Raw genomic sequence first — 23,500 nt, forward strand, 5'->3', positions numbered from 1 at the left:
ATATAATCCAAGACCAGTGAAAATAACAGCAATTAAACATACTTCAATTATTTATGGACAAAGCCATTTAAATAAGGTCTCATTTGGTACAGAAGATAGGATTAATTCAGAATTCTACGAGGTAGACATCTGCAGCTGGATTGTTTTTTGTGGCATCAGCTTGCTGTTTGATTTTGGACACATTGGGGTTTTCCTTGCAGAATTCCTGAGAAGAACAAGTAAGAAGGCCTTTGCAAGACTGTTTTTCTTCTTAGCATGTTTCTTCACTACAACAAAGTGATTTACATGGGAATGAGCCTTCAGGTGTACAATAGCTCCAGATGATGATAAAGGGAACAGCAGAACACCCCAATTTCTTATGAGTAGAATAAAGGAATAATTTATTTTATTTTACTAAAACAGAAAAGTCTTAGATTGGTAGTCTTTCTTGTACATATGACTTGTGGCTTGGATATTTTTTTCTACCTGGGGATCACCTTAATTCTCAGGTGAAAATCAAGTCTTGTTTTGTCTTTAGAAACATATCATTATCTATGATATGATATGATATAACACATAACAGTATATAAAGTGTAGAAATCCTGTCTGTGACAATGACAGGAGTTTCTCAGACAGAAGGTTTAAGATTACATAGACTTATAGAATCACAGAATAGTTTGTGTTGGAAGGGATTTTAAAGATCATCTAGTTCCAACTCCCCCTGCAATGGGCAGGGACACCTTCCGCTAGACCAGGTTGCCCAAAGTCCCATCCAACCTGGCCTCTAACATCCAACAGGCTGTTGTCCTTTGGCAAGCAAGGATCTATGTAACGCATACAACCTTTCATTTGAGGTTATAACTACTTCTGAACTAATCTGAATTTTCTGTATTCTTTTTCTTTCTATTTTTTCTTCTATTTAGAAGACAAAACAAATCTGAAACCCCACCATAATACCTAACCTTCTAAGGAAAAATAAGAGGTAATGTGAGATATGAAGAGATGTTTCTTCATATATTTCTTGAAGAACCTAGTACAGAGGCTATAATTTCTTCTTATACTTTCACCTACTAAGTAACACAATGGAGGAAAAAAAATACACTATTTTGAAAGAAACTCCAGTCCAAATTTACATCTTCCTATAGACTAATGCATGGACTCGATGATCCTTATGGGTCCTTTCCAACTTGGGATATTCTGTGAATAAGGGAGACATATACCCATGGTCTCCTGAGTTTCAGCATTTTCTCTACATTAAATGTATATAGGTATATATGTACTTAAAATATCATCTTCCTTTTCCCACTGTGCCACATCTTGCACTTTGGATTAAGCTAATCTAATTCTCGTATTTTAAATGACCTCTTTGAGAAACATTTAAAAATTCATGTTGATATTTAGATTTCACCAGTTGCTCTGAGTTTAATTATCATTATTAGTGACATTCACTTCTAATGCAAATAATATTTTAGGGTGCTAGCCTTGTTTGGGATGACACTGTATTATAAATAAACACATAGGAAAGATCTATTCTCTAAAAAGAAGAGTCTAAACTCTTAGGAGGATATAATAAATTTGGATGAATGAATTTAGGCAATAGTTCATAATACACCCATAGCAGGAAACAGATTTCCTGGTTCCTAGTTCAGAGCCTTATCTGAGGGATGACATTTCTAATTCAATCTCATCTCAATTAATCTAATCATTGGGTAGTAAGTTCCATATTACACCCTTTTCTGATCCTTAGCAATAAGTAATTAGTTCAGTATAAGCATCTGACATTTTTTCTTGACCATTAATAAAGAACTGTGCAGCTATTCAATCCAGCCTGTAGCACCTTGACTGACTTTTCCTACAAATAAATGGTGAGCGCAGGAAATAACAGAAAGCCTTTTTTTTTTTTTTTTTTTTCCTTGGGATTCATAGAGTCTCCTTTGCCTTATCCATCAACTCTTTTGCTAGTATTTGTAATGTGCCCTAATGTGACTTCTTTGCTTGGTTCCACATGTTTTATACATCAGTTCCTCTAACATTCAAGCAGACTTTATAGAGATCTATTCAGAGACTGATATATGTGCACTATTAATTGTATATATTATATATAGTATATTAAGCGAGTGGGAGAAAGAGAGAATCTGATTACTCTAGGGCATCAGCTCCTTTCAACCAATAATAATTTAACATCTCTATTAACAACCTTTTGATGTTCTCTGTAGAGTGTACATACTGTTTTATATACAGGATGCATAATAAATTCCTGTGAGATTATGCTGCAATTGAGTAGAAAGCCTATAATGCATAAGTGATGGAGCTGCAATGCAGCTAAGAAGGATTTTCCTTTCAAAATAAGGTCACATATTTATATCTCATAGGGCAACATGATGGGTGCTGAGGAGCAAGAGGCACTGAGTTGCACTTCCTGACTTGCACAGGGTTAGCTTGGTGCGCTGAAGCTTTCTTTATATCCGATGCTGCTAAACCCCCAACCAGGGATTTGGGGTGACTGTCCTCAGAACAGAGAAAACAGAGGATGGGCCTAATCTCAGCTATCATTAGCTAAACAAGGCATCTCTTCTCAGGTAGGCTCTCTCTCTTAGGTGAGATAGTTTCACTGTGAAAGGTGCCCACTTGCGCTACATGTGCTTTTCCCCTGATGCCAGAAGGAGCCTAGGGGAGCCTAGCACAGACTAGACACCAGTGTCTTGCAGGCAGTAAGTTGGCAGTGGAGCATCCAGTTCACTGTCTGAAAGCAAGATACTCTATATCCCAGCTGTATCTCCAATCTTCTGAGACTTCAGAATGTATTTTTACTTATTCTGGCAAAGAAACTGTATGCCGTAATAGTTAGCAGATCTGCCTCATAAGAAAGGGAGCTATATTCCAATCTGTGTTGACATCTGACAAACCAGGAATATGAGATTTATCAAATCCAGAATGGCAATGCATTGTACAATCAATGCCAGGAGCTCCCACTTGGTGTTACAGATCCTATCCTGGACCAGCCTGAAGTTCTGTTGAACTGATAAGTGTCTAGAGTAAATATTGCTTTGGACAAACCAATGTTTTTCATGTGAATAATTTACTGCAGGCAATGCATACCATCTCAAATGGCTTATGATTCACTGAAGATCTTTGCCTACCTTCTATCAGTTTGAATAATCTTGTTTAAATACTTGCATTGTTTAAAGTTGGAAATATGGTCACAAAATATTATGTCTTCATGTAGTAGCTACATATTGGAAAAAAAATAAATCTGATATTCTTAACTATATCAATAAAAGCTATGTATCTTTATTCATAGAGTCCTGAAATTGCCAGTTAGAAATAAGGCTCAGAGAATTGTCAATTTTATTTTATTTTTTTTAATTCAGGGTTATTTTTTCAAAGAGATATCAGTCTGTTGAGACTAAATTTGTCCATTAAAAAGGGTTAATTCCAAACAGAGAAGCCTCCCACTTTGAAAACTGAAATGGAGGAATATGCATAACTGCCAAAACATGGTATGTAACCTTCCAAACCAAAGAGAAAAATGTTAAAACTAAACAATACAAAAAACTCAAGTCAGAGGAGCTGGTTTAAGTGGTTTGCATTTCAGGATATAAGTTAATGCTTTAGAATGTGTTTTAAAAATGAACTGAAAAAGGATTGAAACTGAAAGACAAACTCATATTCAAACTTTTTTTTTTTTTTCTGAGCATCAATTAAAAAAAAAATAATCCTGTTTTCCTTATCTTGGATAAGATCCCTTTTTGATATATTCAAAGTTGTCACAGGTTAAAAAATATATACACTTCTGGCTTTGTTTCAATGAAAGCCACTGCCACATACCATATTCCACATGGCATTTGTGTATGATGTCTATGTATTTACCAAAGAAAGCATGTATGTCTTCATCTGCATTTGTCCACAGTTAGGCATATAATGTACAATATACATACACCGACGTGCACTTGTGAGAGCAAAAGACACTATGTAGGGATTCATATGTGCGTAGGGACTCTGAAAACGCTCTGATTTTCTCTTATTCACAGAAATCTGTAAAGATTCACATCTCTAAAGTGAAGTAAAGTGAGTGAGTGCATGAGTGAAGTCTCGTTCGACCATCTCCACTCTGTAAAACTGAGCATAAGATCCAATGTGCACTTGGTTTCTTCCAAATATTTCTATTTCCTCCCAGAAAATCTGCCTCACACAAATCAGAGGTGAGGTAATATATATATATAGATATATATATATATTTTTTTTCCCCAAATAGTAGGTAAAAAATAAAGTATCAAAAAATGAGAAAATTCCCAAAGTACATGGCTGAATGAGAGGTCCCTATCTCTCTGTGTTCCTCTCATCTAAATTGCAGGAGAGGGGTAGTTCTGTTTCTGAGCTAACCAAAGAAGTTGTGAGCTTCTGATTCACTCAGAGATCCTGATTCATTCAGAGTCTTGGGGCAGATCCATCCTCACCATTTGCTTAAGGCGAGCAAAGAAACACACAAGGGCTTTCAATTTTCATTTAAGATTTAGCTGGACACGTAGTAGAGCCTCACATATTTTTTAAAAAGAAATCTCAGCATGAGACAGCTTAAAGAACAAACAGTGTGTCAGCAAAGCTCTTTCTTTGCAAGATGAGTCTTTCAAGCAGGATGCAAACCTTCAGTTCTGCACTTGTTTGTGGTTTGTTGATTTTCAACAAACTACACTGTTATGATCCGGAGGAAAGTCTCTTTCTGATCTTTCTTAGTCTGGGCTGTGTTGATACTCCCTGCTCATCTCCAGAGCCTGCCTCTTTCAAGGCTTCTTCTAAATGGTTTTCTATCAATGCCAGCCTGTCCTCTAGAAGCTTCTCCAGATGAATACACTCAATTAGATTGCAGGAATAAGTTATTTACCCTCTATGTACAACTATAACTGCTGTAACAAAGCAAATGGGAGTTTTGCTCCCTGATGTCTAGTTTTCTCTTAAGAGATGTGGAGCCTTTGGACACTGAAAGCTGATGATACAGGGATGTCTCTGCCACTCAACGGGTTTAACATATCTCATTGAAAAGTCAAATAACAACAAACAAATGACACCAGTGAGAAAAAGTTTCCAGTAAGTGTAAACAACACTAAAGAAAAATACATTATAAAACAGAAAGGGAAAATATATTAAAAAACAGTGGGGGAAAAAGAAGCTGAAGAAGTATAAATCTCTAGATTATTAAAACTGCAACTTTGCCTTCACAAAATGATTACCCTATATATATATATATATATATACACGTTTAACAGCTTTAATGCTGATGTGCCTGATTCTGTACTCATTTTGCCTAGTAGACTACAATAAGAATGACTACATTGTGGGCAAGAGCATTTAAAAACATAAAACCAGTGTAATACAAAGGACAGCTGGCTCAGCAGTGCAAGACGAATGCAAGCATAGCTTCTCACTTCTTGTTGCCTCATGTTATGCGCTCAGTTCATCACCTTGCTGACTCAGATGTTTTTTTCCTCTGTGTGTGTCTGTGGGTGTGCGTGTTTTTCTGCACATGGGTATGAGAAAGCATGGATGCGGTGCACGTGTATGTGGTGTGATGTGACTACTGGTTTGGAGTCTTCAACATCAGAGGAGCAAAGACAGACATTGCTCAGTCACAAACTGAGCTTTGTCTTTACAATGCAACAGGACTGAGTCACTCAACCCTGAACCCGCCCCCCCCCCCCCCCCCCCCCCCCCCAAACTCCTCCTGCAGGTAAGGACACTGCTCTAGAGTGGCATTCACCTGATAAAAGTGCTTACATTTATGGAGAGTAACTGGCTGGGAGGAAGCTAATGAAATGTGATATTTCACATAAGGGTGCAGTGCAGAAATCATGCAGAATGACTGTCAAGTGTCAACATTCAGTGAATAAGACCATCTTGAAATGGAAGAAAAAGTCAGTAAATTATTTTTGCACAGTACTGAATATCCAGACAGAGACTGGCCTCATCATGGACTCAGATCTCCAGTCTCATTTCACAGCAATGCTTGTGTTGCCATTGCTTGCCCTTAGCTTTTCGAAGCTCTGTATTTTAAAGGCTCAGACAACGAAACCCACTGTGAAGAAATACTGATAAACTATTAACCCATAACAAAGGACAGGCTGTAAGCAATAGTTTAAATAACACATTTATTTTCTCTTTGTATTCTGTTCTTTTCTGCTTCTCTTGTGAGATGCATAAAAGTTTTCTGTAGATTTTAGACTTCGATAATCTTTTTTCTTTCTAGTCTTTACCTTAAAACATCTGACTTTGAGCAAGTTGCTCTCCTGCTTCTCCTGCTTCCAGTTCCCCATCTTTTAAAAGAATGAATGATTTAAGGGTCTTCTGCAAAGGAAGTTTGGTATTAACTATGGTGGAGGAAAGACTGGAAGACTCAAGTTCATGTGTTGCTAAAATACAGCTTGGGGCTTCTCCTAGATGTCGCATATTCCTTTACAGGAGTTCCTGGATAACAATTATGAACTCATGCTTCACATCATGAGATGTGGTTGTTATGATTATTTGGAGAAAAACAAGAACATGAACAATTCCCTGAAGTAGAATTGTGCAGGCTCTTTCACTGCCTGGTGCTTTCTTTTATTCCTTTTCTGGTTCAATTTTCCTGTCTCCTACCAATCAGAATACCTTCTATTCTTTCTGAGGATGATTTTTTTCTCCTTTTCCAGAGCTGTATCTTGCTGTTTTCTGTAATTTTCTTTTTTCCTTTTTTTTTTTTTTTTTCCTTTTTCCCTTTCCCCCCTCCTTTTGAGTACTTACAGTTAAATCTGCCTCACTTCAGCTTCTCTCACACGTCTAGCTTCTCTACTGCTACTACCCAGGTTGCACCTGCTTTCTACCACTTCTGCTATCATGTTTTGACCCTCGATGCCTGGTACCCTCTCAGCTGTTAGCTTCCACAGCCATCACCCTCACTTTTTGCCTCCAGGAGTATTTTTTGCAACACCTGCTTTGATTGATGGTCTCTCTTCTACTGCTGCTGTTTTCTTTTCTGTTTCAGAGTGAGTAGTGAATCTCACCTGAGCCCTGAGGGTTTCTTCTGCACTCCTAGGGATGCAGTTTAGTCACTGACATTTTCCCTGCTAAGAGTTGTCACTGTGATTGCTTGTATGTGGCATCTCTTCAGCATGAGAAAACATGCCCTACCAAGAAACATTTGCTTTTGACATTCTCTGCTTATTATGTGTCCATATTACATTCTTAGAATTATAGAATCATTTAGGTTGGAAAAGACCCTTAAGATCATCAGTCCAACCATTACCTGACACTGCCAAAAACACCATTAAACCATGTCCCTAAGCATTACATCCACATATCCCTTAAATATCTTCAGGGATGACAACTCCACCACCTGCCTGGCCAGCCTGTTCCAATGCCTAATCAACCTTTCTGTGAAGAAATTCTTAGAAATATCTAATCTAAATCTTCCATGATGAATTCATTAGAAATATCTAATCTAAATATCCCTCGGCACAGCTTGAATCTGTTTCCTTGTGTCCCATCACTTGTCACCTGAACAGAGTCTGTCAGGATAAGAGAATAGTGTTTGATTTGTTTGTTTGTTTGTTTGTGGTGATGGTGTTTTGTTTTTTTTTGTCTGTCTGTTTGTTTGTTTGTTTTCCCTTTAGGTGATTACAGTGTCTAAGCCTTCCTCATTAAACAAGAGTTTCATAGGAACATTGTTTTAGAAACGCTCAGAGCAACCATCATCTCGTGTTCTTGGGACTGGGTGGTGTGGGAAACTTTAGAGTTGACCTGGAATCTTGCAATGGTTTATCTCGAAGGGACATCCCATTTGATCAAGCAAAATATTCAAAGTTATAATCACAAATTGTTTACTAATAGGGTTCTGTAAAATAAATAGGAATTGACTTTACGGCCTGAGGATATCCCCTCTTATCATGTGTAAAATCCAGAAAATTTGTTCATTCCTCATATTTTGCTTATAGATGAAAACTACCCTGTTAGACTAGACTCATAGAATCATTAAGGATGGAATAAACCTTCAAGATCATCTGGTCCAACCATCACCTTACTACAAATGTCACCCACTAAACCATGTTCCTAAATGCCAGGTCCAAGCTTTAGCTCAATCCTTCTTATTCCATGATCCAGGAAGTATGAGAAATCAAGATATAATCTGGGGAGTGACTGCAAGAAAACATTATAATTTCTCACTTCCTTTGCCTATTTAGAAAGTCAAATCTCCACGTCAGATACCTTCACTCTGTATCTATACAGCAACTTGCTTGAAGGATACGTAACTTTTGACTGAGTGACATCAGACTCATCTGATTTGATAAATTCATATCTGAGAGAAGCCTGATTTACCTGGGACTGACCTGGTCTGTTTATAAGGCACATTGTAATTATTCTGGGTGAAGCACTGGACAGATATGTGTAGACAGTTTCCATTTTAACATTTGCCTATTCTGAGCTAATCTCTCCAGAATGTCTGAGACACTGCTCAAATAGCAAGAGTGGAGTAATAGATGGTGATTGATAGTTTTCACTTTGGTTGCATGATGCATCCAGCTCCCCTCATTCACTGCACATTCAGGTAAGATGCTTTTTACATTTTAACAATTCAGCAGAGACTAAAGTTGGGCTCAGACTACTGCCAAGCTTGCTACAAAAAAATGTCTTTATTTTGAATTGTCATAGGTTCTTTACTATATCTTACTGCTCCCTCACAATACCAGAGAAGAGTCTAAATCTGTCAGCCTTGTTCTATTTTGAAAGTAAAGTAAGGATGCCTCGGGATTTTTAGAAAAAAAAAAAAAAAGTTTAAAAAGATGAGAAAAGCTATAGCAAACTTTTGGAGATCATAAAGGGAACAGTATAGACAGTGTCATAGCACAATTATTCATGATCTAGTGGAAATAGTAGGAGAGAGAGAAATGTTTTAGCTCTTCAGGTTAAGACATGCAAGACTTTACCAATATCCAAGGTTAGCAGAGTAAGAGGCAGATTTTCACTTGTTTATGTAGACCAAAGAGGTCTGAGGAAAAATAAAAAATAAAGAAGCCCACAGCACTGATCATGTGCAAATTTGTAATTATTCTGACACTGTTAGTGATTACTGCTATTCAGTCTTTTGGAAAGGCTGCATCCCTTAACAGGGAATAGCATACTAGCACTGTTAAAGTAAATCCTTCTGACGTGCTCTTGCAGAAATGTTTGAATAAACAAACAGTATAATAGTTGGAACTGCTTTATTCAGGCTTAATATGCATCTCAGATACACATATTATCTTGACAGGCCTGAACAAATGCACAAAAGCTGCCTATTTTGTTGTTGTTGTTTTGTTTTGTTTTTTTGTTTTGTCTTCTTGAGGCTGGCATTGCAGCTACATGTATTTATGCCAGCTCAGTGGCTAACAGATCAGCTGAAGACCTCATTCCTTCCTTAATCCTGATTTTGACCCCCACCCGTCCAACTGTACAAGCATGTCTGGGTGGCCATCCTTTAGTACAGTAACGAAAAAAAAAAAAATTCTCTGAACATTGCCTTTAGTATGATGCAAATATAATCAAGCTACAAAGTACTGAGCAAAGCAGTTAGCAGAACAACAACAACAACAAAAAAAGATATTGGAACCATCTTCTATAGAAAAACTAGTTGTTCTGGTTTCATTTAGGACAGAGTTAATTTTCCTCCTAGTAGCTGGTAGGGTGTTATGTTTTGGATTAGGATGAGAAGAGTGCTGAAAGCATGCTGATGTTTTAATTGTTGCAGAGCAGTGCTTACACTAAGCTAAGGACTTTTCAACTTCTTGCTCTGCCAGCGGGCAGGCTAGGGGTGCAGCAGGATCTGAGAGGGGACAGACCCAGGACAGCTCACCCCAACTGGCCAAAGGGGTATTCCTTACCATCTGATGTCATGCTAAACAACATATAGGGGTGGCTAGCCGGGGTGGGGGTATGTGTGGGGGCATACATTATTATTATTATTATTATTATTATTATTATTATTATTATTATTATTATTAATTATTATTATTATTATTATTATTATTATTATTATTATCCTGTCTTAATAAACTGTCTCTATCTCAACCCACAGGCTTCATTGTCCCATTTCTGTTCCCCATCCCAGAGAGGGAGGGGGGAGGGTGAGCGAATGGCTGTATGGTGCTTAGCTGCTGGCTGGGTTAAAACACAACACTAGTTTAAATCAAAATAGTACAGCCACAGTTTCACTAAGATTTCTCTTAAACACTTCACTGTACATGCAGATGTCAGATACTGGTTTTCTGGATATGAACTTGGAAGAACAGCTGGGTCTTATCACACAGCAGTTATTTCAATTATTTTCACTTGCTATTGCCTTTTTTTTTTTTTTTTTTTTTTTTTTTTTTTAATGCAATCAAATCCAGGATTCAGCAGTTCTCTGGTTTGTAGGGCAGCAATGAAGTAGAGAAGCTAGCTACAACATACTGTTTGAAAGCATCTACTTTCCCTAACTGAATGGCATTTTGTTACTACCGAGTGAAAGAAAGAAGTAAATTTGCTTTTTTTTTTTTTTTTTTTCGCCTCCTGGGGAGCTGCCTTGCATTTAAAATATTATCTTGATTAACAGCTCCCCTCTGCCACATACACACCCGTGTCTTCATGGCAGCTTTGCTCCCAGGTTCCACCTTTAAATGCTTACTTGCAACAGAGCTTCTGAGTGACCTGTGAACCACATAGAAAGTCTCAGAAACCCTGGGGCAAAAGGGTTAACTACAGATGACAAAGTGCAACCGTCAGTGCTATAACTAACCCTTCATGCCATTTTTTCTAATAGGCTTTTGCACTTTCAAATTGCTCCATTCTCTACCTGAAAGAAACAGCTACTGATCCTGGGGCAAGAGCAAGTCAAAAATAAATGACGGCTTGATTTAGCTGGGATGGCCTGTCACATAGAGTGGTGATTTGTTGCTTTCTGCAGCTGTTTAGTATACTGTAGCCCAGCCAGGTACAGTCATTTGTGTGGAATGGGCTGGCAGTATTTGTTTCCCTTCTGAGGAGGCTCTTCTGAAAGGTTTCTGAGTTTGTAATCTATATTTATAGCACCCAGTGCAGTGGTACAAATACTGGCCTTTCCACCTGGTGGGACCTCCGTGCCACAGGTTTTAAGACACACAAAGGCCTTGGTGTTTTCTGTTCTATGACAGGCACTGGGGCATGGCATAGCATTCTCATGTGGTCCCATCCTCACCTTTTTACCAAGTTGTAAAAGGATTTGTTCATGACCCCTGTGTGCATTTAACTTTCTTTTGCATCATTTTCTGCCAATTTTCCGCCCCCAGCAGCCTCACGTTGTCCAGTTTGCACCTGTAGACCATCCACAGAAACACAGAAATAACTGGACCAGATTGAACCATATCTATCTTGGTCAGTGTGTTGTCTCTGACAGTTTTAAGCAAAAGTTCCTTAGGAGTCTCCCAGCCTCCAACACTTTGAGACAATTTCTTATCCACAGATGTGGACTTTTAATTGACAGACTTTGATTAATATTTTCTATAATTAGCCTAATGAGTTTTTGAAAATATGTCATTTTTCTGCCTCTGTACCATCTTTCAGTGAGGCATACCACAGCTTCATTATATGCTAGTGAGAGGACACAATCAGCTAGCATGTCCATGCCTTGCCACCCATCTGTTACTCATCTTCCTAATTCAGTGTTTGTTCTCCTTTTCTTTTAACAGTCCTGAATGGAGGTGAAAAAGGGGACTATTGAAATTTTTATAAACATCTATGTACACAAGCTTTACATTAAAAATATTTGTCTTTTTGTCACCCCAAAGCATATCGTAATTCACCACCTCAAAATTTAGTATTTAGCTTTCCCATTTTTTCTATTTATTTGCCTCAGTTGTCCCTGGTTGCACAGATCTCCACATTTGTAAGAGGCCCCGACTCAAGATTTGTATAGCCTTCTGTTTAAGCAGAATCAAGGAAAAACTTTGAGTTTCCATTTGCAACTAAAATGGGCTGAACCACATTATCAAGGGAGGGAAAAGACATTTAGCTTTTTGACTGACCTTTATAAATTCTATTAATCTTTAATGTGAGGAATGATTTTGATCTCTGAAGTTTTCCCATGTTTGTATGCAAGTGAAAGACATAAGTGATTGTTACATGTTCCTTATACATCCTTAAACACTTATGTTTAGAAAAGACCTAATTGTTCATGGACACTCTGCAAGGTTGATTTCACTACCTACAGTTACCAGGCTTCTAAATTAGATGCCTTAGTCATTAAATGTTAAAAGTTAACTGGGATAAAACCAGCTTTGCATTATTATCTAAACTTAAGACCTTCTAGATGCAATTCTTTACTTTGTTTTGGGGCACAAAAAATGCCCCAAAGCCCTAGTTATTGCTTTGATTGATTCCAATAGATATTAACAAATAAGCAGGAGAAGGGCAATAGGTGAACAAGGTTAGACATAAGGGCTTGCAGTATATCTAAAAGATTATGTAATTATCTTAAAGTCTGCATCGGGGACAGTCTTTGACTCCAGGTTTGTACAGTTCCTGGCACACTACAGGCTTAATCCATGACTATAGTTTCTAGTCATTACCATGCTACAAATAATAATTTGTAGTAGTAGTAAACAGTATATTTAAGGGCAGAAGACAAATATAACCAATAGCAGAAGTGTGCAATGCCAAAATGGCATTAGGAACCAGTCATCTGAAAAATAAATCTGTTTGAAGAGATCGTATTATGATGCTCTGGCTTTACTGACTAGAAATTCTGTAGGCCAGAAACATAATTTTGTTCAAGCCACCAATAATAATTAGTGATACAGAAGTCTAATTATTTGTTGCTCTTTCCTTCAGAAATTCCATTTCAATCATTCAGAAAGTCTTTGTTTATTTATTGCTAACTAGCGTAAAAACCCCAATTTATACCATGAAATTAAAAAGTGGTATTGGTAGGAGCTGCCTTCATGCTGCAACTCATATCAAGGAGGGGAAAAGAAAGAAGAAACACAGTGCTGCTGTTTGTTAATTAATAATAAGGCAGTCAAGCATTGCAGAACACTTCACTACAGCTGAGATGTAAGTCTTCTTTTTCTTTTTTTTTCTTTTTTTTTTTTCTTTTTTCCCTTATTATCTATATTTCAGGCATTTCTAAAAGCCCCTGACTGATCTTAGGGTGCCATTGCACAGATACAGAATTAGTGCATGTCTTTGAAGAATGCCAGTGTGAATATAGTCAAACATAGAAAGAATTGTGCCAGTGAAGTAGCTTGTCCATTAACACCCAACAGTAAAAGTGAAGAAATAAATCTAAATCTCCTTTCTTTTAGTCTAATATGCAAATCAATGGATGCCATGCCCTCCACCTATTTAATTTTTTTTTTTTTTTGACTCACAGAATTCCATTGTTTCTCAAAAGCTATTGTTTTATGACAGACTTAACATTTTTTTTTTTTCTGGTTTGAGATGGTATTTCATTGACAGTGAACCTCTGTTCACATCTGTAGATGTCCCAAAACCTTCCTTGAAATGTACTGCTTAAGTGTAATTAAACAATGTAAGATAAATCTCTGTAATATATTAGCTGCTTGTTGGTAATCTTCAAGATAAGGCCTAAATTTTAATCTGTATATCAGTTTTATTTGTCTTTTATTATCAACATAATCAATCGCTATATAAAGGTCTTGACACTGTTGTAGATGAATTCTTCATCTGATAGTTTTATTGCCTTGTTCTCTAACTAACTCTCAGGATTTTAATATATTAAGAGGTGTGGATTTTTATTTTGTTTTATTTCTATGGTTTGTTTGGTTTTCTTATTTATTTGTTCCTCTGAAAAATCCCTTTCTTCTTTGGTGGATTCTCCAAATTATCAGGCAATGTCTTGGAATTAACACTGATTTGACCTGACCTTTTTTAAACTGAAAATTTTCAAGGCCCTGGCCTGCTCTGATTTATTTATTCTTTTTATTTTATTTTGACTTTCAGTTCATGATCAGAAACAGAATTCCTTGATGCAAAATTTAAATAGTAATTATTCTTGAACATTTGCAGAACAAAGTTTTAGCTACGTACAGGCTTATTTTTTTCTAAATTAAGAGTTCCAGTTTCTCTGGGGATCAGTCATTTCTGAAAAGAAGAAAGGTCTCTTCATTTATTCATAAACTTGTATTCTGTGTTCTTATTCTGTGTACTCTCTTAAAGATTTTCACATAATCTGGATCTTATGCTGCTTTAAAAATATTTCAAAACAAACCAAAACAAATAATTAAAAAAAACACACAACAACAACAACGACAAAAAACTGTACACCTTGGTGGTCAAATGAGGCGAACAGAGTTGTCTTTGTTTCGTGTTCTGGTCAGAATAGAAAGAAATATTGACCAGCTGTACATCCCTCAAATCAGTGAATCTAAATCAGTGAATCTGTGGAGTTGCTTTTCCTCTTCCATTAACTATAAAGAAAACCTAAACTGAAAGTTCTCAGTTTGGCACCTCTGTTGAATGGACAGCATAATTCTTGGCCAAGTGTGTGACTGGCTTAATATCCCTGTTTTCAAAGTCTGGACACATCTCAAGCCAGACATATTCCAAGCCAGCTATACACCACCTAACTTATTCCTAAAACTGTTTTAGGGTTGTTCAAATACTTGAGATATACCTATTTTATTTGGTCTCGGATAGCACTTTATTTTTGACTTCCTCACGAAGCCTATTAAATCTATTTTCTAGGTACTGCTCACATTCTCGTGAGATTTGATTTTCAACTCACACCTCCTTTTCTGATAACTAGCCCACCTGGGACAAATTTTTAACATTTTAAGAGCTATGGAATTTCTTTTTTTTTAATTGTTTGGCAACTAACTTAAATACAGTTAAAAGTATAGGCACTGAATTTCCCAGTGCCAAATATCATTTGACTTAAACATAACACAAAATTGGCAGCGATTGAAATGACACATGACCAAAATTGTGGTTTATAAACCTCTAATTCTGCCCAGGACACCTGTATTTTTTTAGAGACTATGGGAACATTTTTCATTTTTATTTTTTAATTCTGTCCTGTGTACAATTCCAGAGGTAAATGTCCACTAACTGTTACAGCTACAGTAAAATTTTAAATTCCTAGCTAAACAATGGAAAGCAAAACAATACATTTCATTTGCTTAGGGAAAAAAAAAAAAGCTGACTTTTTTTTTTTTTTTTTTTTTGATTTAACATAATTGTACTGACCTTGGATACATTTAATCTGTATTAAAATTCTCTAACAATAAGAAATATTGATTCTGAAACAGCATGTTAATAACAGAAGGAATGGTAATGGAAAGTGGACTAATTCTAAAATGGGACCTGATAAACAAATGGACTGAATTATAAGTTGCAACTGCATATGGTAACAGAGGACAGGATTTGTAAACTCAGATACCCTTCTACTTCCCTGCTGTGTTCTGTTATTCACTCAACGCTTTAAATAAAGCTAAAACCACTTATTTGTCCCATTTGCATACATCTTAATTTCTAGCTATCTATATTGATTTCAGCATGCTTGCTTCTCTACTGGCTTGAGCCACTTTGCAATCATTTACATTTTTCACAAAGCAAACATTATGGCAGGTATTAACTCCTTAAATTCAATATGTTACCATTTTACAGTTGCATTTTTGAGACAGAATCAGGCTCAAAAGTGGTGTAGTTACTGGCAACTAATAACTCTATTACGGCTTTGGAGAGAATTTAAATATGGAGCAATTTTTGATAATTCCATAAGCAAACTCTATCTAGGAAACATAATAACTAGAAATAGCTGTTAAAAATTCAGTGAGGTCTCTGCTGGAAAATTTCTCTCTTACAAAAATACCAAGCAAATAATACAAGAAATGTAAGTAATATGCAAATAGTGAAATACGACCAACACTAGATTTGGATGCATCTTGAACAACAAAATGTAGAGCCAAAATATAGTAAATCCAGCACCATCTACCTTACTCATTGTATACTCAGAGACATCTTAATTAACATAAGAAATGCAAAAGAATGAAAGTCATCAGCAGTGATGTTTGAGAACAGTTTAAACAATGTTACGCAAATGTTATCCAGTGAGTTAAGACTGAAAATATTGAAAAACATCAGTTCTTTTTTTTTTTTTTTTTGTTTGTGATTTAAACAGCTCTTCAAATGCAGGGAGTTAAACTGTAGTCAGCTGACTTCAATGCCATAAAGTCAATTAGTTCAACATTATTCCTCCAGTAGTTTACTCTACACTTTTATGGAGATGCACAAATGATTCAGCTATCATTTCTGGAAGTTCCAAGGTCATCCTGACTTTCAGTTCAGTGGACTCCTTACCGTGTTATTGTCAACTCATGAGGATGAGTCAGATAAGCTGAGTACAGGTGGTGGCTCTACAGGAGATAGTAACTGCCTTTCCCCAATCCCCTCCCACCCTTCAGTCTACACTCAGTCTGAGGAACTGCAGGAACAAGCCATGGATCAGTAAATCAGCAGAGCTCAGAGATCAGTCAGTCAGTCAATCTTAAGAGCAATTCAGTGTTGGATTTGTAAATGTTGTGCAAAAGTGTGCATAGAAAAATCTTGGATAGGTTAGTTATTAAGGGAGATTAAAGGGTGTTATCTAGCGCTTCAGCAAGTTATAATTAAAAAAAAAAAAAAAAAAGAAAGAGAGAAAAAGAGGGAAGAGGGGGACAGAGAGAGGGAGAGGAGGCTAATTTTTCCAGTCAGTGAAGTTTCAGGGATGAGAAGCATAGTTTTGCTTTGTTATTGGCTTCAATATTAATTATACAGTATTTTTTCCACTTAACAAAAAGAATCAGCTCCTTCAATCCAAATCCCCTAGTTAATTTCTTTAAGGTGATAATTCATACATAAATCACAGACTCAATGTTTTTGCTAATTTAGAGGTGTGGCAGTCCAGCAGACACGCTGAAAATTTAGGCTCCTCTGAAAACGGAGTGCCTTGTGACACACAGATAGCCCAGGTGTAATTCCAATCTTTCCAAGTGGAAAAGGTAATTCAGCATTTGTTTCAATCATACAAAGTGCTCTGCAGGGCAGTATCTTTCTGTCTCTTCATCTGCAGGCACAAATGGGTGAATTTTTGGTGATACACGGAAGCTCAGATTACATAACCAAATGGTCATGTGCCCTTGAAAAATCTGTTTGTTTCTGTTCCTCTAATGACATATTCTTTTGCAATTTACCCTCATTATAGCACCTCATTGTCCTCAAACAAAGACATTTAAAGCCAGAAGGCACTTTTTGATCATTCTTCCCAAAGAAACTCAAATAAATTTGAAACTTCACAAAATCCTCATGAATTGTGTGAAAATTTTCTCTCTCTTTCCTCTGGCCTAGATGATGCTTACTTGTTTTTACTGTCTTTAGCAGTAGAGAGAACTGAAGCTGAACGGCAAGGCCTAGCCTCCATGGTCAGCTGAAATCTGAGAGTGTTTTGTTCTAGAAAATAACTCTTTTTACAATCTACAGAGAAAAGCCGTATCTTGAATGAGGAACCTCTTTGATTTTCCATCCTGGTTCTATCTTCAAAGTTTGTTTCAGTTTCCAAATACCTGATGGAAGATCTTCTTTGGAGATTTTTGAATTTCTGGACTGTGGACTAAGACCCCAACTCATCTAAAGTTTTGGAGATGAGAATGTAGGACACGGACATTAACATTCTCTACACTGCAACACACCCTCATTTTTCATGAGGCATGAATAATGCTGGTCATTTCATTGTCTCCAGCAATAGCATGCAGCTGGTTAACACTTGTTGACCGTGCTGAAACCTTATAGCCATAGCTAATTCCTCCTCTTGTATTCAAACCACATTCAAGAACCAATTAAAATCTTCTCGGTATGTGCTGTATCTTACACTTATCAGTGCTAATGACCAGGTCCTGAAATCTCCATTACACTGTATGGTGCTTCCTGGAGCTGTGCTGCACAGAACCTGACATAGCCAGAGCTTGTAAAGACCCTTTACCTCCTTAGATTCCAGACCTGCAAGGTCACTTCATCAAACCAAAGCTCATTAAAAAGAAGGAAGAAAGGTGATTCACCATTCTGACCTCAGATATTGTAGCTGAAAAAGCCCTTTGCCATTTATATTTCAACTTTCAATGAGTATATGACTCAGTACTGGAAGGATTTGTAGCTGACACTCAATAGAAGCTGCTCTTGAATTTTGACAAATCCCATCTTGAGCTGAGAAGAGAAACAGATATTGATCCTAAGTGTACCTAATTCATCTCTGCACTTGTAATCCCAAAAGAAAATGGCTTCTATGACCAGAGGGCGTTCAATATTTTTTCCATCTTGTAAAATAAACAGCAGTTATTTTGGTGTGTCTTCATGCGTCAGGAACAACATTGTAAGTAAACAAAGCACTGATTTTTTCCTTTCCTCTTTTCTGAGCAGAGTTATAAGAACTGCTGGGCCTTTTGATTGGACTAATTAAACTCTATCAAATAATTTAGATTAATGAAACTCTGGAGGCCACAGCTACACAGCTCAGATCTGTGGCTCTTAAATGAAGCTCTCTCCTTTATCAGAGAGCTGTATTTCAGCAGGGATCATGTAATAAAATGTGACAAAATTCATTTCACCCTGATAAGCTAGCCTCAGTAGCGACGTGGTGGTACTAGGAGTTGCGGGGTGCTAAGAGTGATATGTGGAGTGTTCTGTTGTCAATTATATTTGAGCAAATTTGGAGAAATTCTATTGACTCCACTGCCATTGTTTAAGAAATAGCCTGAGATGAAGATCTAGCCCAGGATTTACTTACAGTTCTCCTTTTTCGGCATGTCATATCAGAACAACTGACTGGAAAATACCAAAGGATTAGACTTTCTGTCCTGAGAGTCACAAGACAAGGGCTGACAAGGGCAAACACTCTAGCTCATGAACATTTTCTAAAGCACACTCAACTAGAAGCACCTCACAGTGTAGCACATGGTGCACAAAGTACTCCTCTGATATGGGAGAAAGTCTTTTGTGGGAAACAAGTAGGCCAGGCATTAGAACTGGAGTCCCCCATCATTACTAGGATATTGCATTTTATGGGGCAGCTGGGACTCTTTCCTGAGATAGCTGATTCACTGGGTGCGCTGGGTTCTTGTGAAAAGTTTTCATTTCAATTAATCAGTCTTTTCTGACAGCAGTGACAACAAATACTAAAAAGTTTCCTATCAGCTCCAGTGATCACACAAGGGATTATTTGGCTGTAACAGGCTGGTGAGGAAGGCAGAGAATTTTACGGACAGGTGCATTAAGTGCAGGCATTAAGTGCAACTCAGCAGGGTTTTTCCACTTCTGAGAAAGAGACAATTATTTGAGGTAAAACATGAGGAGACAATTTAGTCTACATTTAGATTTTTAAGGGCATTGTTATCTTAGAAAAAACTTTAACACAGATTGTCTATGGTTGTTGAGAATGTCGCACACCTAAGCACACAGATTTTCTCACAGAATCACAGAATCGTCTAGGTTGGAAGAGACCTCCAAGATCACCGAGTCCAACCTCTGACCTAACACTAACAAGTCCTCCACTAAAACATATCACTAAGTTCAACATCTAAACGTCTTTCAAAGACCTCCAGGGATGGTGACTCAACCACATCCCCGGGCAGCCCATTCCAATGCCTAACAACCCTTTCAGTAAAGAGTTCTTCCTAATATCCAATCTAAACCTCCCCTGGCGCAACTTTAGCCCATTCCCCCTCGTCCTGTCACCAGGCACGTGGGAGAATAGACCAACCCCTACCTCACTACAGCCTCCTTTAAGGTACCTGTAGAGAGCGATAAGGTCACCCCTGAGCCTTCTCTTCTCCAGGCTGAAAAATCCCAGCTCCCCCAGCCGCTCCTCATAAGACTTGTTCTCCAGACCCCTCACCAGCTTTGTTGCCCTTCTCTGGACTCGCTCGAGCACCTCCATGTCCTTCTTGCAGCGAGGGGACCAAAACTGAACACAGTACTCGAGGTGTGGCCTCACCAGAGCTGAGTACATGGGGACAATCACACCCCTAGCCCTGCTGGCCACACTGTTTCTTATGCAAGCCAGGATGCTGTTGGCTTTCTTGGCCACCTGAGCACACTGCTGGCTCATATTCAGCCGACTATCAACCAATCCTCCCACGTCCTTCTCCGCAAGATAGCTTTCCAACCACTCATCTCCCAGCCTCTAGTGCTGCTTAGGGTTGTTGCGCCCCAGGTGCAGGACCCGGCACTTGGCCTTGTTGAACTTCATACAGTTGGCCTCAGCCCAACGGTCCAGCCTATCCAGATCCTTCTGCAGAGCCTTCCTACCCCTGAGGAGATTGATACATGCACCTAACTTGGTGTCATCTGTAAACATACTGAGGGTGCACTCAATCCCCTCATCCAGATCATCGATAAAGATATTAAAGAGGACTGGCCCCAGTACTGAGCCCTGGGGGACTCCACTAGTGAACGGCCTCCACCTGGATTTGACTCTATTCACCACAACTCATTGGGCCCGGCTATCCAGCCAGTTTCTAACCCAATGAAGCCAGTCCAAGCCATGAGCAGCCAGTTTTTTGAGGAGAATGTTGTGGGAAATGGTGTCAAAAGCCTTACTGAAGTCAAGGTAGACCACATCCATAGCCTTTCCCTCATCCACCAAGCACGTCACTTGGTCGTGGAAGGAGGTCAGGTTCGTCAAGCAGGACCTGCCTTTCATAAACCCATGCTGACTGGGCTTGATCGCCTGGTTGCCCTGCAAGTGCCGCGTGATGACACTCAAGATAATCTGCTCCATGAGCTTCCCTGGCACTGACGTCAAACTGGCCTATAGTTCCCCGTTCCTACCCTCTGACCCTTCTTGTAGATGGGCGTCACGTTTGCTAGCCGCCAGTCAACTGGGACCTCCCCTGGTAGCCAGGACTGCCAATAAATGATGGAAAGCGGCTTGGCCAGCTCCTCCGCCAGTTCTCTCAGCATCCTCGGGTGGATCCCATCCGGCCCCATCGACTTGCGTACTTCCAAATGTTGTAGCAGGTCACCAACCATTTCCTCGTAGATAGTGAGGGCCACATCATGCTCCCCATCCCCTTCCACCAGCTCAGGGTACTGGGTATCCAGAGAACAACTGGTCTTGTTGTCTTCTCGTTCTAGGTCTTGTTTCAGGCAGGTTTTGTTTTTGTTGTTGTTGTTGGTGGTGGTGTCTTTTTATTTATTTATTTATTTATTATTATTATTTTTTTATTTATTTTTAATCTTAATTCAGTGTCAAGTGCTGCTAGGAGGTCAACAGGATATAGAGAGAATCTTGTTGGTGTTTGTGAGATCAAAGTATCTGCATGGATAATTAGAATAAATCATAAAATACTCTTATCTGATTGGCTATCATAGTGGTATATATTCCATTCATTTAACCACTTTCTTACATATTTACTCCCATCAGTTCTGATTCCTAAGGGAGAGGAAATCTGAGTTGTGATGGGCTTCAGACAGGAAGAAAGAAATGTGGTGTCATTGTAGATTCCAAAACTTTTAATATATTGCATCTTGCCTATCAATCAGGGCAAGATTGCTGACGACAACAGAAAAGTTAGAAAAAAATAGGACTTGGTTTTCTGTGAGTTCTCATGAGTAGCTGTCAGAAATATCCAGTTAATTCCTCTGCCAGAATATCACACAGCTCTGCTGAAGTTAGCAAAGCCCTCCTGCAGAACAGCTTATAAATGATCTGGAATTAATAGTGGACAATAAACAAAGGAAACTACTCTATTTGCAGACTCATGTTTCAGACACAGAAGAATACAGAAATAGGTGGGACTATAAAGATGACTGTTGAAAAACAAGCACCATAAGCACTTAGTGATATGGTTTAGTGTAGGACTTGTTAGTGTTAGGACAGAGATTGGACTAGATGATCTTGGAGGTCTCTTCCAGCCTAGACAATTCTGTGATTCTGTGATTCTGTGATAAGGGTAGTGTGTAACGGTCCGAACATTTAGGTATTCTGATCACCAAGTGAAGCACTGTGTAATGTGACATATAGAAATGAACATTAATGCTACCATTTATTTACATTTATTTAGTCTTTTCTATGACTAACTTGCTATAAAATAAATAAGTAAATAAATAAATAAATAAAACCATCTGGCACGCTTGCTGAGTATTGGACATAAACATTAATGGCAGTGCTTTTGTGCTTCCATATCACTTTTAATCTGAGGTTCTTAAAATGCTCCACATTAATTAAACCTTAGAACTGTTTGTTTGGGTCCATAAGAAAAGGCAGATATATTTGCTGACACTCTCTGAATATAAGGAGGTTTAATCAATGACTCCATGATTCTAATTTTTAAGAAGGTGAGTAGATTCAGATGGTATTCACTCAGACATCTGCATCAAAATTCTAACAAGGAAAAAGACTTATGTTTTTTTTTTTTTTTTAATTTTTATTCTTAAAGCCTGTTTCCAGACTTTTGATCCCTTAATTTCTGGGACTAACTAATTTCTTTATCACAAAATGGATGATAGAAAGGGAAAGATGAGCTGCTTCAGATACTGCAGATTTCTCAGTTTGAACACCAACAGATTACATTTTTATGGTCAACATGTGGGAAAAATTAAATAAATAAATAAATAAATAAAATGAAATGGAAAACAAACAAACAAACAAACAACAACAACAACAACAACAAAACATGAAAATAAAAGATCGGTCAAAGTTGTCTAACCAAACACTGAGAAGCACACTCACAACTGCCTCGATTCACTGTTCCCTAAGCACCTGACTGGTTATAATCATGCAAACTACTCTACAATGTTAAAAGCAGGAGTTAATTTCTCCAGAGGTTAATTCAGCCTTCCTCTAATCTCAGTTAACTGTTAAAGGGACTAATTTCTCTTCACTGACTAGATATGGAGCTCAAAGCAACAATATTCCAGTTTAAAAACACTCAGATGCTTCACAAATGAGCAGGATTAATCCAAGTCTAAGTTGCTGTGTTTGGCTGACTCCTTCATTTAATGTTTCCAACAGAAGAACATTTTGAGACTGTATGTATTGAATTGAAAACAAATTGAACATTGGTCAAAGTAAGAGTACTCTCAATGGAAACTCAGTTTTATTGAGTAGAATTTATCTAGAAAGACAACAGTAGCCTTAAAAACCTAGGATGATAACTTGGCTCCTCTGTTTCCACGAGTAATTGTTATTGACTGTAGTAGAGCCAAGTTTTCATTCCATGTGGTAGTGGAGACTTCCATTTGAAACAGGCCTTCATCACTGCAGCTCTTCAGACCAACTCAAGAGATTTTTAAATTGCATACCAGCATTAACTTAATTTAATGTAATATTTTATTTATTTTATTATTTTATTTTATTTTGTTTTGTTTTGTTTTGTTTTGTTTTGTTTACTTATTTATTTATTTATTTTATAAGTCTTCTTTCTTTCCCTTTCTTTCTACTGTGAGGTTTTGGAAAATTGCTGACCCCTCTGTTCTCTGAGTACACTGAATACTAGATATAAGTGCAGTATTT

This window comes from Anser anser (assembly GCF_964211835.1).
Source record: "Anser anser genome assembly, chromosome: Z".
Classification (NCBI taxonomy): Eukaryota; Metazoa; Chordata; class Aves; order Anseriformes; family Anatidae; genus Anser; species Anser anser.